This window comes from Brachyistius frenatus, unplaced genomic scaffold, assembly GCF_029030835.1.
Source record: "Brachyistius frenatus isolate BFR_SWC_R1_liver_20210118 unplaced genomic scaffold, ASM2903083v1 Contig_3, whole genome shotgun sequence".
NCBI lineage: Eukaryota > Metazoa > Chordata > Actinopteri > Embiotocidae > Brachyistius > Brachyistius frenatus.
Window position 1 is genome coordinate 693,020 of NW_027210602.1, and position 15,727 is coordinate 708,746.

The following is a 15,727-nucleotide window of genomic DNA, read 5'->3' on the forward strand; positions in this document are numbered from 1 at the left end:
TGTAGAAAATGTTGAGTACCGACGTCGGGAATAGCACAAGAGGGTGCCGTTCATATAGACTCTTGCCGTGTACGCGGTAAATACGACAACATTTGAACGCGGCACTAGATGCTGAACATGGTGAACATTCAATCTGCTAAACATCCGCATGGTTAGCATGATGTCGTACAGCCTTCAGTCTTTCTGCACGTGTAGTAAAAGTAGGTCTTCTCTAATCAAAACTTTCACCTTTGACATTAATACAAATTGACATGCAAATGAAGATAAACACACTCCTCCTACTCCCACTTCACACACACACACACAGTGTGTGTGTGTGTGTGTGTGTGTGTGTGTGTGTGTGTGTGTGTGTGTGTGTGTGTGTGTGTGTGTGTGTGTGTGTGTGTGTGTGTGTGTGTGTGTGTGTGTGTGTGTGTGTGTGCAGAGCGCGGAGCTGTCACCCACGGTCAGCGGGGCAGAGAGATGTGCTGCAAACTGACAGGAAGTAAAAGGAAACCGAGGCATTTTAGCTCCATGAGACTTTGTGTGGGCTGACAGAGCTGCAGGGCTCTTAGTCACTCACGCGCGCACACACACACACACACACACACACACACACACACACACACACACACACACACACACACACACACACACACGAGTTATTCATGTCAACACACAAACAAACACACACCGTAAGAGAGAGCGAGTGTGTAAGTGCTGCGGGGAGGAAAACTCGGAGAGACCGCGTCATCCTTCCTGTGACGCCGAGAGGCCTCCCCGCTTCAGACGGGTTCCACTTCTCTTCCATTATTCATGTTTTCTGGACAAATGCGGTTCCTCTTAACATACATCGGCATTTACAGACAATCCGTTAAATAATGGACGGAAAGAGACGAGTTGTCCTGTGAGTGCGTCGCCTCTGGCAGAGATGCACGGACGTCCTGTGTGCACACCAGTGGCAAAGTCAACGTTGAGTTCGAGTGTGAAAGCTGCACGTTTTCCTGAGAACCAGCATGATGTCAGCGAAACATAAGGAAAGCAGAAGGAAGGAAAATACGTGAACTATGGCGGAAATCTTTCACCCAACCAACCGATGTCTCAAACAAGTATTAATCTGAGGACATAAAATATCAACAACGGGACGTGCCCGCCCAACCACCTGCCCCCTTGACGCCATCCCATCTCACATTCTCCAGTCTATTGCTCCAGACCTTCTTCCTTTTCTCTCCCATCTCATTAACACTTCCCTGTCAACTGGCTGCTTCCCGAACTCTCTGAAGGAGGCGAGAGTGAACCCTCTCCTGAAGAAACCCACCCTCAAACCCGGCTGAAGTAAACAACTATAGACCCGTCTCTCTTCTTCCCTTTCTTTCCAAAACTCTGGAGCGAGCTATCTTTAATCAACTCTCCTCCTATCTTCACCATAATAGCCTTCTTGACCCTCACCAGACGGTCCTCCTTGCTGTCTCTGAGCAGCTTCACACTGCTAGAGCAGCCTCTCTCTCCTCTGTCCTGATCCTTCTTGACCTTTCTGCTGCATTTGACACAGTGAACCACCAGATCCTTCTTTCCTCCCTTCAGGACCTCGGTGTCTCAGGCTCTGCTCTCTCCCTGTTCTCATCCTACCTCAACGACCGCACCTACCGGGTAACTTGGAGAGGATCTGTGTCTGAACCTTGTCCTCTCACTACTGGTGTCCCTCAAGGCTCCGTCCTGGGTCCCCTCCTCTTCTCTCTGTACACCAACTCTCTCGGCTCTGTCATTCACTCGCATGGCTTTTCCTACCACAGTTATGCCAATGACACCCAACTGATCCTCTCTTTTCCCCGATCTGAAACACAGGTAGCCGCACGAATCTCTGCCCGTCTGACTGACATCTCTCAGTGGATGTCCACACATCACCTGAAAATTAACCTCGACAAGACTGAACTGCTCTTCCTTCCAGGGAAAGACTCTCCCACCCTCGACCTGACTATTACCTTGGACAACTCTGTGTTATCCCCGACCCTGACTGCTAGGAACCTCGGCGTGACACTCGACAGTCAACTCTCTCTTACCGCCAACATCACTGCAACAACACGTTCCTGTAGATACATGCTGCACAACATCAGGAGAATACGTCCTCTTCTCACTCACAAGTGCAGGTTCTGGCAGGTTCTGGTCCAGGTTCTGGTCATCTTACGTTTGGACTACTGTAACTCCCTCCTGGCAGGTCTAATTGTTAGTGCCATCCGACCTCTGCAGCTCATCCAGAATGCAGCAGCTCGACTGGTCTTTAACCTCCCGAAATTCACTCCCACTACTCCGCTCCTCCGCTCCCTTCACTGGTTACCAGTAGCTGCCCACATCTGTTTCAAAACAATGGTATTTGCTTACCGTGCTGCGAACAGATCGGGTCTAGTCTACATCCAGGACATGGTCAAACCTTACACCCCAGCCCATTCACTCCGCTCTGCATCTACCAATCGGCTTGTTGCTCCCTCGCTGCGAGGTAAACACTCTATAAAATCACGACTGAACTAGCTACATATCAACTACTTTTCACCAAAGACTGGTTCTGCTTGTAACTTCTCAACCTACACAGACTCTGATAGCAAATGACGTCACCACCACGAGATGTATTGAGATATTTTGGCCGCACCTCCAGACAGATGTCATGTGATCAACCTTAGACATTGTAAGGCTGCTCAACGTACCACTCATTAAAAATAAAGGAGTTTCTAAAATATTGCAAATTAGGAAAACAAATAACTTTCATCTCTTCATTGTTCCTCTCAGCTTCAGCGTCCTCCACATGGATCAATTACTGACCCCCAAACACTTGTCGCACATTTATTTTAAACTCCCAAATTTGACCACCAGGGGGTGCTGCTCACCTCACAATACACCAACCAAAAAACCAAAATGGCTCTTTGAACTAATAGTTTGTGAACAGTTTTGGATCAGAAAATGTATGTTTTGTTCTGGAGGACAATGAAAAATAATATATTTAAGTGTGTAATTCAAAGAGCTTGTTGATAACCCAAACTAAGGACAATAAAATTGGACCTCACTCAAAACGTCTTTAAAAATTGCTAAATCAGAAGAGTTGGGACAATAAAAATGTTAAGTTTGTGGTTTGTTGCATATTAAATCAGTTATTGGACCTTTAATAAGGCCGGTCATCATAGGAAACTTCATCTACTACAACAGTAAAGTCACAGTTATTTATGGTACATCCCCAAAGGAGTTCCAACAATCCCACCTGAGTTAGATGGAAACATTTAAGCATTCCTACAAACACACACCATCATCTAGCCAACACGCCACTCGACACATCACAAGCCTCATCTCTTCAACCTCTCACTCACTCATTAACCATCATCCATCCATCCATCCATCCATCCATCCATCCATCCATCCATCCATCCATCCATCCATCCATCCATCCATCCATCCATCCATCTGTTCATCCATCCATCACGCCTCCCCCCATATGTCTCTTTTTTTCCCCCCACTGAGGCTTGTCAGACGTGTGAGGAAGCAGCTTAGGGAGCTTACTTCTGCAAAGAGGCAGAACCACCCATTTTATCCCTCGTGTGATGACTCTCTGGGGATCCTTTAACTCCTGAGTTCGCACACATACGTGCACGCTCACGAGCCAGTAAAACTCCTGGGTGAAACCAAGCGTAAATATAAAAGGGTAATCTGGTCCTCAAATCCCAACATGGGTGGCTGAAAGCTTTGATGTCACCGAGTTTGAAATGACTCTACCTCTTCTGTGGAGCGGAGGAGGTGGAGGAACAACAACGCGTACAACAGTAAAAGACCGGAGAGGTTTCAGAACACATCGTACTTCAGCAGGCTGAGCGATGAAAGCAGGACGAGTACAGTGAGGGCGCTCGAATAGGTGCCATTTTGTTGTCAGTCCACCACTTTGGCCCAGAGTGAAATGTCCCAACAACTAATGTCTGGATTAGGATTATATTCATGTTCTCCACAGGATGAATCTACTGATTTTGATTTCCAGAAGTTATAACATCACCACATGACGTTTTGTTTTTTGTTTTTAACAAATCATTTCAATAACCCAAAAAATTGGTGCCAATATTCTTGGTCCCCAGATGATAAATCCATCCTACCTCGGTGATCCCCTAAACTTTGACGGAGCTCCAGTAGTGGTATTTATATCTCAACAACGATTGTATAGATAAGGATCATATTTAGCATTTCACATTCATGTTCCCCAGAGGATGATTCTACTGACTTTGATGATTCCCTGGCTTTTCCCTTAGCAACACCATGACATAAACTATTTTGTTTTTTAATGAATAATCTCAACAATTATCTGATTGATAGCCATGAAATTTGGTGCAAACATTCATGGTGCCCAGAGGATAAATCAATCTGATTTTGGGGATTCTCTGACTGTTCTTCGAGCACCACCATTAGGTTGACGCTGCTGGTTTTGAGTCAAATATGTCAATTATATCAGATGGCTTGACATGATATTTAGTACAAACATTCATGGTCCACAGGGGATAAATCAATCTGACTATTGGTGATCCCCTAAATTTAGAGTGCCACCAGTGGTATGTTTTACATATCCAGTGACATATCACCATAACAGGCTGACATAAACCTTTGTCCATCTTTTTAATCAGCCAGTTTGTTGGTCTGCCACTAGCCCAAACTGAAATGTCCAAATCAAAAATATATGTTTTAAACAGATATTCATGGTCCCCAGAGGATGACTCATACTGTCCATTGTTGATTACGCTTCGCCCCCAACAGGTCAAAATTTTTACTTTTATGCAGTGACATACTACCCCAATTTGAAGGCTGGCATCCATTTTTTTATCTGGATGTTTCCTTTAGCGCCACCATGAGGTTGGTATTTCAAGTTTTACGTTTTCATGACATCATCAGCAGGTTAAAATGTTCAATATTTTTGTAGTTGTTTTCATAAAAATGTTTTTTTTTAATAAATATGTTCATCTTCTTTCAGCTTTGTTTTCATTCTTTGTATTTCTGCAGCTTGTTTTTCATGCTTTTAACTTGAAGCACTTTTTAACTTCAGTTCTGAAAGTTTCTGTAAAATAAGTTTTACTTACTTTGATTTAGTCAAATTCACAGACATTCCCATCAGCATTGGCTGTACTAGAGTGCTTATTACCAAATATGTGCAAGCTAGCACACTAGACTATGATGTTTATCATTGTAAACATTACTCATGCTAAACATAAACAACTATTCATGCTGTAAGTGTAGCTTCCCGGAGCCTCCAGCGTAGCTGTGAACTATTTTTCTCCAAATCTGAATGCAGTCTCTTTGGATTGGATCTCAGTCTGGATTTGGGTGTAGCTGCCGGCCTCGGGCTGAAGGTACTGAACTCTGGTGAGGCACCTCTGCAGCAAGCAACCGCCCCCACCTCTCTGTCACTTACTGTCATCTCAGCTGTCGGCTAAAAATAAAAAATAAAAAAAAAAAAGCTGAAAAAAAAATTCCCCAACATTTTATTGACCCAAAAGCAGATCCTACTTGCAACGAGAGGAGGAAACGTGAAGGCGGTTTTATAACTAGCAGCTTGCCATGTGCACGGTGTGTTCGCTGTGGTCATCTGCATGTGGACCACTTTGTATCTCCGTTAGGAGAACACACGCCCATATGGTGAGCGGTGGGCAGATCCTCGGTGTCTCTGTGAGCAGCGATGAAGCCACGAAAACGGAGCATAAACAGAACAAGGACCTCCGGCTCGTTGTCTGTCTGTTCCTCTGTTTGTGTATTAACTGCAGAGGGAGTTTCTACATTGAGGTAGGATTAAAAAATGACTTGCAAAATCCCGTGAACAACATTCACTTTAATATTTCAGGCCCCCCCGTCCTCCACTGGAACCTTTTGTATTTCTGCAAACAAAGAAGCCAAACGTCGGCGTCGGCGTGGTGGCGACTGATGCACAGACTGCTGGCGGTGCTGCTGTTGTGTGTCGGATATTTTTTTTTTGCCCCGCGGCTGTTTGGGTCACGGAGGGGACAGATCCACACACAGCAGGTTATAAAAGTGCAATCTCGTTTTTCTGTTAACAGCCCGGTTTCTGTCACACGCACACACACACACACACACACACACACACACACACACACACACACACACACACACACACACACACATCCTTCCCTGGCTATGAACAATCCAAATGGCCTCCTGATCACAGCTGATCAAACACCTCTGGCCACGGCGGATTTGCGCGGCACATCTGCTGCCAGACGCCGCGGTGGAGGATTCGTGGAGTCGATAAAGCCTCAGCTGCTCGGAGGAGGAGGAGGAAAGTCAATTACTGTACATTTCAACGCCCCAGATTGCCAAACACTACAGCGAATGAGCTCATGTGTAACAGTCCTCACAAGAGGTAATGAGAAACGGGAAATTCATGAATTTCAATTGATTGTTTAAATGGATTCACACCGTTTTATGATGAAGGAAGTAATTTCACTCATTTAAACTGGACAGGTGCTCAAATGAAACCATGAATAATCATATGATGTGTGTGTGTGTGTGTGTGTGTGTGTGTGTGTGTGTGTGTGTGTGTGTGTGTGTGTGTGTGTGTGTGTGTGTGTGTGTGTGTGTGTGTGTGTGTGTGTGTGTGTGTGTGTGTGTGTGTGGCATGTGAATATGCATTTAGTAAGTTATAGCTTTATCGTTTTTTACTGCATAGATGAGGCCCGAAGATGAAGAAGATGCAGCATCGGTTCAGTTCTATATTATTATTATTATGATGTAAAAATATTTCTAATATATTGTGTAAAGGCAATTCACACTACTAATGTTATTTGAAGGGGTGTCAATAAGACTGAAGTGACACCTTTCATGAACATGAAGGAGTGGCTTATAAATGTTGTCAATGAAAGGTAGATAGGCTCCGCCCACTTATTGCTCAACCTTCAGTCTTTACTGTGATTTTAGTCTGCAAACTGAAGGTCGGACCAATCAGCGATCAGTGGGGGGAGGTGCAAAGAAAAGGTTGTTCCTATTATTAGTGCACAGCGTGCCTAGCTAGAAATGAGCAAGGTTCAAGAGGATGCTTTTTTTTCTGTTCCAAAAATGTTTGTCTTAGAAGTAAGATAAAGTTTCCGAAAAAGATTCTGAAAACATTTCAAGAATTCATACGTAATAATCTGACAGTGTTATTAAAAAAAAATATTTAAATGGAAATGTTTCCACAATTTTTTTTATGTTTAATTTTGAAAGAGAAATTAATCTATTAATCTACCTTTAAGATGAAAATTACGACAACAAAAAAAACAACACTTCCTGTTAAAAACATTTCTAGAACATTGCAGAATATTCTCAGTTAAAGATTTCGACCTCTGTATTTCATCTGGTGCTCAGTGCTGATTGGTTAAAGGCTGCTCCAATTAATCCGAAGTCTACACCAAGTGGAAACAACTCTCAGTGGAGCCAGACCCTTCTGTTCATGCAGTGAATTTGGGTCTGGGAACACCAGGCTAACTTTATTAAAGGTCCCACGTTGTATAAATTCTGATTTCTGTTTCTGTTTTTGATTATAAAGCAGGTCCAGGGGCTAAAAATACAGTCAAAAGTGTGGAAAATGTCCGTGCACAGAGAAATGCACACAGGCAGTGTACAACAGCTGTACTGTTTAGACTTTGTGATGTCACAAACTCATGCTCCTGTTACATATCCGTCCTCAACACGGCTCGCTGTCCTACATTTTATATGTAAAAATAAACAGAGCGGTTGCTCTAACGCAGAGCTAGTAAGCTACAAAAGCAAAGAAAACCTGTGATTGGCCACTCAGAAAAGAGTGAGCCAATCAGAAGAGAGGGTCATTCTTAAAGGGACAGGTGCAAAACAGCCTGTTCAGAAAGAAGCTGAAGAGAGGAGGTGTAAAACTATATTTAGATGTTTTTGGTACTCAAAACGAGAAATATATCTTCTTATGGACACCAAGACTGAAAATAAAACATTGGAAAAATGTAAAATAAGGGCCCTTTAAGTGGCATTCGGTCAGTTATGTCCTTTTAATGCACAGCTGACATTGTTTGGGAGATCTATGCGAGAACAACTGGACACGAACCAGCACAAAGTCTCAAAAAGCACCGACAGGAGAAAATAAAAAGCTCCAGTAAGAAGGATTTCCCCTGAGTTCAGCAGGCAGCGGGTGTCGAGTCGACACAGACCGCTTCTACGCAAGCACATTAGCCGTATCGGTCAGCACCTGCGCGCTCAGCAGACCGTATAATCCACCAACACCCACCTCACATAAACCTCCGTCAATACGGCTGATTGGAGGTCAAAAGGGGTTTTCAGCCGGGATTACGGGGAGCATGGGAAAGAAGAGGCGCGATAAACCCTGACGGTGGCTGAAGATGATAGAGCAAATAAAGAAGTGAGTGTTGTAGTATTCCCAATCAATTTGACGCACACACCGAGTATACTCGAGCCCTCCTTCCACTGCTGCTTTGAGGAGCTTCCTGTGTGACTGACCGGTGACTCAAACGGGGAGACAAAAGAGACGACAAAGCGCCTCCTCCTCGCTGCAGCACACACTCCTTTTACCGTCTACTTAAAACTCCACACACAAAATCCATTTCAAGAAATGGTTTGACATTTTGGAAAATGATATTCTTAGTTTTCTTTTCTGAGTTAATGAGAAGATCAATGAGTTCTGGAAATAACGTTTCTCGTAGAAAATGTGAGGTCGTTCACAGGACGAGCGCTTCTGGATCGACGGGAAATGTTCTCGGAAACGTCGATCCAAATGATTGATATCTGAGGGTGCCAAAATATTCAAAGTTTTGACCAATCAAAACACGTAGCGTCGGCGCAGATGGGTCGAACCTTTGGGACAATTCCAGGAAGTGGTTTCATACGTACAAAGATAAAATCATTCAAAGAGTTGGCAACAACACATGCAGTACGTATCGTAGGCGCTACGTTATCATTATCCATGTTTCTATGTTCAGCATTTAAGACATTTAAGCCCCTCCCACTTTTGGAAGTTACACTGTCACACACCTAAAGAACCAATCCTGTCAACTTTGGGGGCGGAGCTTTCCATTGCCAGCTCAAGCTACGGGCAAATGGCAGAAGTGTGGGTTGAGAAGTAGGCGGGGACTATTTGCATATTCAAGGATCCATCAGCTCTGAATGAAGGCGAAGGTGTCGGGTTACATCGAAGCTACTTTAAGGCATCAGGGTTGTTGTTGTTGGTTTTTTTTTTTTTAAATGAAACTTCTAAATATGTAAATTATATGAGCACAGATGAGTTTTTAGAGGTTTGATCAATGTCAAGGGACAACTGGTAGCTTATCCAGACTTTCCAAATGTTACTGGACCAAATTTATCTAATTCTGGTAAATTAAAGAGACATTTGGGGGAGAAAATGATTCCCAGTTTTACGTCTGTTTCAGACGCTGGATGTTCTGTGGTCACATTTTAATCAAAATGTCCGTGGTTAACTTATGTCAGCTAACTACGCTATACCAGGACATCGATCACTTAAGATTTAAAGCCACAATCTCAAAGATATCTTTGGTGATAAGAGGTAACTGCAGCTGTGTGTTTGTGGGTATTGAAAGATTTTGTAATAATTTATTTTGTTGTGTTATATGTTGTCAGTAAATGTCTGTGAAATATAAGAAAATGAAAATGAAATTTAAAAAAAAACATAAATCAATGTAATAAATAATAAAAGTTACTGATGTCTGTAACACCATTACATTTCTACTTATTAAGAAGATTCACACGTAAACCTTTCTTTGATAAATTGCCATCACAGATGTAACTAAAATTATCTGTACGGTATTCTGAGGAAATAAAACATGAACATAAATCTGAACATAATTACATGAAATCACAGTTTATTGTAAATTCGCAACCTAATGAAAAATAAGAAAAGTTGAAACCAAAAGCTGGTTCTTCCTCGTGTGAACCGTGTGCAGCTCTGCAGCAGTTAATTAAGATGGAGACCAATAGAAGCCGGCCGGGTTGTCTTACCTGAGGCGTTCAGACAGATGTGGCCGTGTTGTTCTTTTTTTCCCCCGTCAGGACGCGAGCTGCTTCACTGTGACAGAAAGCGTCTCAGCATTCAGCATCCTCTCCTCTCCGCTCCTCTCCTCCTCCTCTCTGACAGCATCCTCGACTCACACACGGGAGTAACGGCCTGGCTCCGCCTCCCTCTCTCCCTCCCTGTCTCCCTCCCTCCCTCTCTCTCTCCCTCCATCCTCTCTCAGTTTAACTGAATCCGTCCACTCTCATCTCGTCAGCGGACGATAAAATGGGGATGCCTCTACTGCTGGCAAAGTGAAAGACAAAAAGAACAACAACAAAAACAGCAGCTTAAACAGAACTCACTGTACAATGATGAGCTGCTGCACTCGAGCATTTTCCACCCATAATATATATTTTACTAATTATTCGTCAGCTTCATTTATGAATTAATGGAAAGTATAATCAACTAATAGCTTTTGATTAGGCTGCAGTGTTCACATTTGGCGGTGTATACTTGAATGCACTGATTAATAATCCTGTAATTTATCATATTGTTCTGAAATGGTCAGTTCTGCATAATGAGTGCTTTTGTTTTTGTATTTTAAGTGTTATTTATCAAGTTTTACTTACTTAAATTTGAATTTTGTTATTATAAATGTTATTATATGTGTAGTGCACTCTTAGTAAATGCACATTTCTGAGGTGTTTCACTCAAACTTTCTACGTTACTATATATTTATACCCCACAACATTTCTGAGAGAAATATTGTACGTTTTACTCTTTTATTTACCTACTATATATCAGCATTATTTGTTCGTATTAAGCTACTTTAACTTACCTTAAATTAAATTATGCACTGTAGTATAAATGACGGTGATGATGAATATTATTATCATGTAAGTATTGTTTTATTCTTGGTGAACTCTGTAAACAAATGCACACATTATTTGATTTATGGTGTTATGCGAAAGTATATTTTTAGACTGTGATATGAGGTTTTTTGTTTTTTTTTACAACCTACTACCCAATAAAAGGAGCTGAACACTTCCTCTTACATCATCACCAATTAAACCATTAAATGTCCTTTTCTGTTCTCATATGACAGATTTTAAACTCCACTCCCGTCTTTTTAAATCTACGTCTCCGACTGCATGTTCTGCACAGAGCTTACATTCATGCACCATGTGGGAATATTTTCTAACTGATCTATTTTTGGTGCCCCCCCCCCCCCACCACCACCACCACTCCTCCTGAGCCAAACAGCTGCACTTATTATGTGCAATACAATACAAATCCAATAGGCCTGCTTGCACTTGCAATTAAGAGACCGTATTGATTATGTAATTCTTGTATTCAGCAAACATAGCTCCGAGTTAACATTAAGCCATTTTAAAGAGTCAGTCAGTGAGGCAACAAAGCGCGGCCCAGTTATTGTAACGCGTGTGGGACGGGAGCCTGACGTGAAACATGTTGAAATGAGCCTCAGCGTCTGTGGAGCCACTTTGATTTATAGACTGGTGGTCTGTGCGTCCCGGAGGGCCACTTTAAGTCCGCTAAAAGTTTGGTTTAAAATAAACAGCTGCCAGTCATCCAGGATGTGCAGCAGTCTTCGGCCAGCTGTCGCCCTCTGGTGGCGCCTTCGTTGGAATGTCTAGTAATTTGCCACTGGGCTCCCCCCCCTGTCTGTGTCTGCTCTGTAATTACGCCACGTTGGACGCCTAATTGGCCAAACATTTTGCCCGGGAAGACATTTGTACAAAACTGGGGGTTAAGTCAAGCTTGAAGAAGTGACTAAACAGGCTTCAAACTGGAGGGCTTTTAATTTCTTTATAGCTCTGCCTCCTCTGTTGCGGTCGTCCAGCTGAAAATATAGTATTTATGTTATTTGACCTAATTTCTGATCAGCCGTTTGTTTCCAGCTCGGTGTGAGAGTCTCTGCTGTGTTTCTGTCCTCTGATCTCTGTGTGTCTGACTGTGGGCGGAGCTCCACCTCCACTGCACTGAAACAGGTGGAGGGAGCGAGAGGAGACGGTCCACCCGTTAATCGCGCTGATAGCGTCGTTCTCTCTGACAGATTAAAAAAAATAATAATAATAATAATTTTAAAATACTGAAATGAATCGCTAAATATACCCGGGCGGCCAAAAACATTCCTCTTTAAGTAAAAGTTAGGACTTTAAAACAAAATATTTCTGTATGAATATTTAAAACTCGTAGAGATCTTTCAGAGTTACAGAAAAGTGATCAATATCAATATCAATATAAACACTATCTTAAACAGGAGAAATCACAGCTCTTATTCCTTTAAAACATCTTTACGGACAGGTAATTAAATCAGCAGCAAATCTGTGGCCTCTTATAATGAGAGGCGTTTCTAATATTTTGTCAAACCAATTAATATAAAAGTAGGATGGGCAAAATATTAGGAACACCCCAATAACACCACCACAAAAACTCAAAATGATCATTAAAATAAACAAACACGTCCCTCAATCAGACAGATCATGTTTTTAGCTCTTAAACAGGGTTGATTGAAGTAAAGCCTACTATTTATAGAGCTCTTTTAAAAGATATGTAAAAATGCTGTAGCGTACAACATCAAAGTGTTTTGCCACATTATGCACATTTTTTTTCCCGTCCGGCTAAATCATAAATTATAATAACGGTGAACACAAGGAACCCGAGCAGCAACACACAGCGAGCGTTTGATGTTCTGACCAACAGTCCGTTAATTAAACTTCAACCGTTAGCTCGAGGTGTTTAATGTCTGATTCTTTCCTCACATATTTGCATAATTAAGCACCGGTTATGCAAACACATCATTACTTATGTAAGTGGAAAAAAAAAAAAAAAATTGAAAATGTAAAAATAAGAGAGAGACCAGCCGAAGAGTCAGGATGTGTTCCCCAGTTTGAGAAGACGGTGGAGAAACATTACACCTGCAGTTCATTAGATAAATCTGGGACGCTGCCGGAGCGCCGCAGGTGCCCTCGGACGAAGAGAAATTTGAGGAATTAAGAGGAAAATCCCAAGAAAGGAAGGACCAGTGTGACAGAAAACAACAGAGGGGATGGTTCATAAACACCAAATTCGTGACGGTGCATGCCGAGAAGCTTAAATTGTCGATGACGCGTATATTGTGCGTGTATGCGCGCGTCATTATTCAACCCCGGGAAAGAAGTCCTTCAGAGAAACCGTACAGATGCTGCGTGTACGAATGCCTGGAAGACAACGTGTGTGCTGCAGCTGCGATGTCACAACTTATCAACTTGTAACACCTGGTGGCTGAACGACATGAAACAACCCTGAGGGAGGCGTTTTGGCTGAGCAACAGGAAGCAGAAAAAAAAAAAAGAAGAGAGTCAAGGACGATATAATAAAACGAATTGATTTTTGGCCACTTCAGGACAACAATGTTATTCAAGGTACATTTTTATTTTGTCAGCACTCGCATCAGAATAAATGCCGTTTCCGTAAATGGTCTCCACGTTCGGTCTGGGACGATTGGACTGTGCAGTTTAGATTTGAGCGATAAAGCTTCTCGATGAACATTTTCAACCTGATTTTGATATTAAAAATTCAAAACAACTGTTTCCACTCTGCAGCATCATCACTTCAAGCTAGTCTTACTTTTTTTTTTTTTTTTTTTTTTTGAAGAGTCCTGCAAATAATAATTAAAAAAAAAGAAGCAGCGACCAAAGAGCAGATATTTAGTGATTGCCATTAATAATTAAAACCATCATCAGGTCAAAAGTTGAATCTGTCCAATCTCTCCGTGTTTAAGGACAAATACCTGCAAAAGAAATTCTGTGCTTTAATTACCAAGTGTTAGCGTGCTGAAACCAGTAGTCCTCAACTGTTTGCGCTGGATGGTAGCGTTTTGCTTAAAGCACTGCAGCCTTGGTAACGACTGTTTTGAGTAACTCACGTGCCTGAAAAACCCATTAAATAGGTAACGGACTTCGCTAGTCGCCAACGTCCCTCGGCGATCTTTCCAAGGCCTGTTGCTGGCTCAGCTGTTGTTCGCGAACACTGGCTGATATTTGAGGTTTGTGTTGTTCGAGGTTTCAACCCAGTGGAAGCAACAAAACACAGTCGAGCTCAAAACCGCAGACATTTTACAACACTATTTCATTATATAGCCCAAAAAAAAAAAAAAAATGACACGGAGGACGTCTGCAACGGTGACGGCTCGGCGTAAAACCGCTGCGGGACGAGAAATAACGAGGAGTGTTTTTGTCTCGGTCGGTGGATGAAATGAAGGAAGTAACAGGGCGGGATGTCTCTTCTGGTCACGGCACTGTGCTGTGAAACTGTCCCCACCCGGGTAGGGTGGTGGGTGGTTGGGTGGGTGCAGAGACATGACTGGGCAGTTTCTGGACAGCCAGAGACCTTTTAAGAGAAGGGCAACTGGATTAAGTGTTGAAACATTTAGGTTGCGTTATAAAGCCCTTTTTTTTTTTTTACTTCTGTATTCATTTAAACAGCATTTTGCACCGTGAAAGGATGCATGTAAATATATGAATTCATGTAAATCTATTAAAACGGGCGCTTCAGCCGGATTTATGATGTAAAATATGAGCGACAGTAACTTCATATCTGCAATTACTTGGAACCAACACTTACATAACTATTAGCAGTTCAATCAAATCAAATTTACTCCATTTTAGCTCCATTTTTGGTCTCCACCAATTCCCGAGATGATTTGGGAGGTTTGTGATACTGACTGGTGTTTTTTTTTAATTTTGTACCTCCCATTGATATCAAGGAGGTTCGGTTAAATAATATAAACACCTCTCTGGTATGACGCAGAAAGCCCCACAAACTGGAGCTGAAAAAAAAATAACCATGAAGTTGAATCGACACCTTTTTAAAGACAATTCAGACAAAAATGTAACGTTTATTTTATTGTGGGACTGCTGTATTAGACCGTACTGGGGTCAGCTAATTATACATTAAATTATCATGATAACACAATAAGTAAAATGTCAAACTTTGAACACGTACTAAATCTCAAAGCAGTCCCTTTGTTGTTGTTTACTCCACCTTACTGTTCTTCAGGTCTCTCTTCTCCCTAAATGTGGTTATCCTCATTAAGCTTGTCAGCTCCATTGAGCTTCGTCTCATGAGGCAAACGGGATTAGGGTAAACTAATACTGGTCCCTATTTAGTGCTTAAAGGTCTCCAGATGAGCTTTAATGCAATTATGACCAAAAAAAAAAAAAAAAAAATTAAATTACGCACTGCTGATCGTAAGCTGCGTTTAGATGCAGTAAAACAAGGTTCTGTGGCCGAGTTAAAGGGTTACATCATCATAACTACACGCGCGCACACACACACACAAAAAAAAGGGTATTTAGAATTTCTCCAAATGGTATCCAGATACTCACGCGAGTCTGGTGGAATTAGCTCGAGCACATTTCTTACTGCCACAGTTTTCACACCGAACTGAAATGACGCCTCAAACGTACACAAACTCCTCCTCTTCCTTGCGCCGTCAACCGCTGAGCCGCGTGACCCAGAGTTTCTGAACCGTGGCCTTCAAGGCGACAGGAAACCCATTTAAACTCAACCCATTAACACTTCCTCTCCTTTCATCCAACAGACAATAGAAGTCATTTTTTTTTACTGCTGAACTGACAGTTGAGATTGCGTGAACTGACAGATGCTGTCGGGTCATTATTCTAAGTTCGGTGTTTACAGTACACACTTCAATTCCATTTCAACTGCTTTCGTCTTTATCGCAACTGGC

At 42.3% G+C, this 15,727-nt stretch overlaps 1 protein-coding gene across 2 annotated transcripts in view; it reads right to left on the bottom strand.

Moving 5' to 3' along the window:
- Positions 1 to 10,095, bottom strand: part of rph3aa (rabphilin 3A homolog (mouse), a) — a 65,859-nt gene extending 55,764 nt beyond the window's left edge. For both annotated transcript variants that reach the window (XR_011310994.1, XM_069700786.1), the window contains exon 1: positions 9,982 to 10,095. The gene's annotated coding sequence lies outside the window, so the exon portion shown is untranslated. The remainder of the gene's footprint in view (positions 1 to 9,981) is intronic.
- Between the last annotated feature and the right edge of the window lie 5,632 nt (positions 10,096 to 15,727).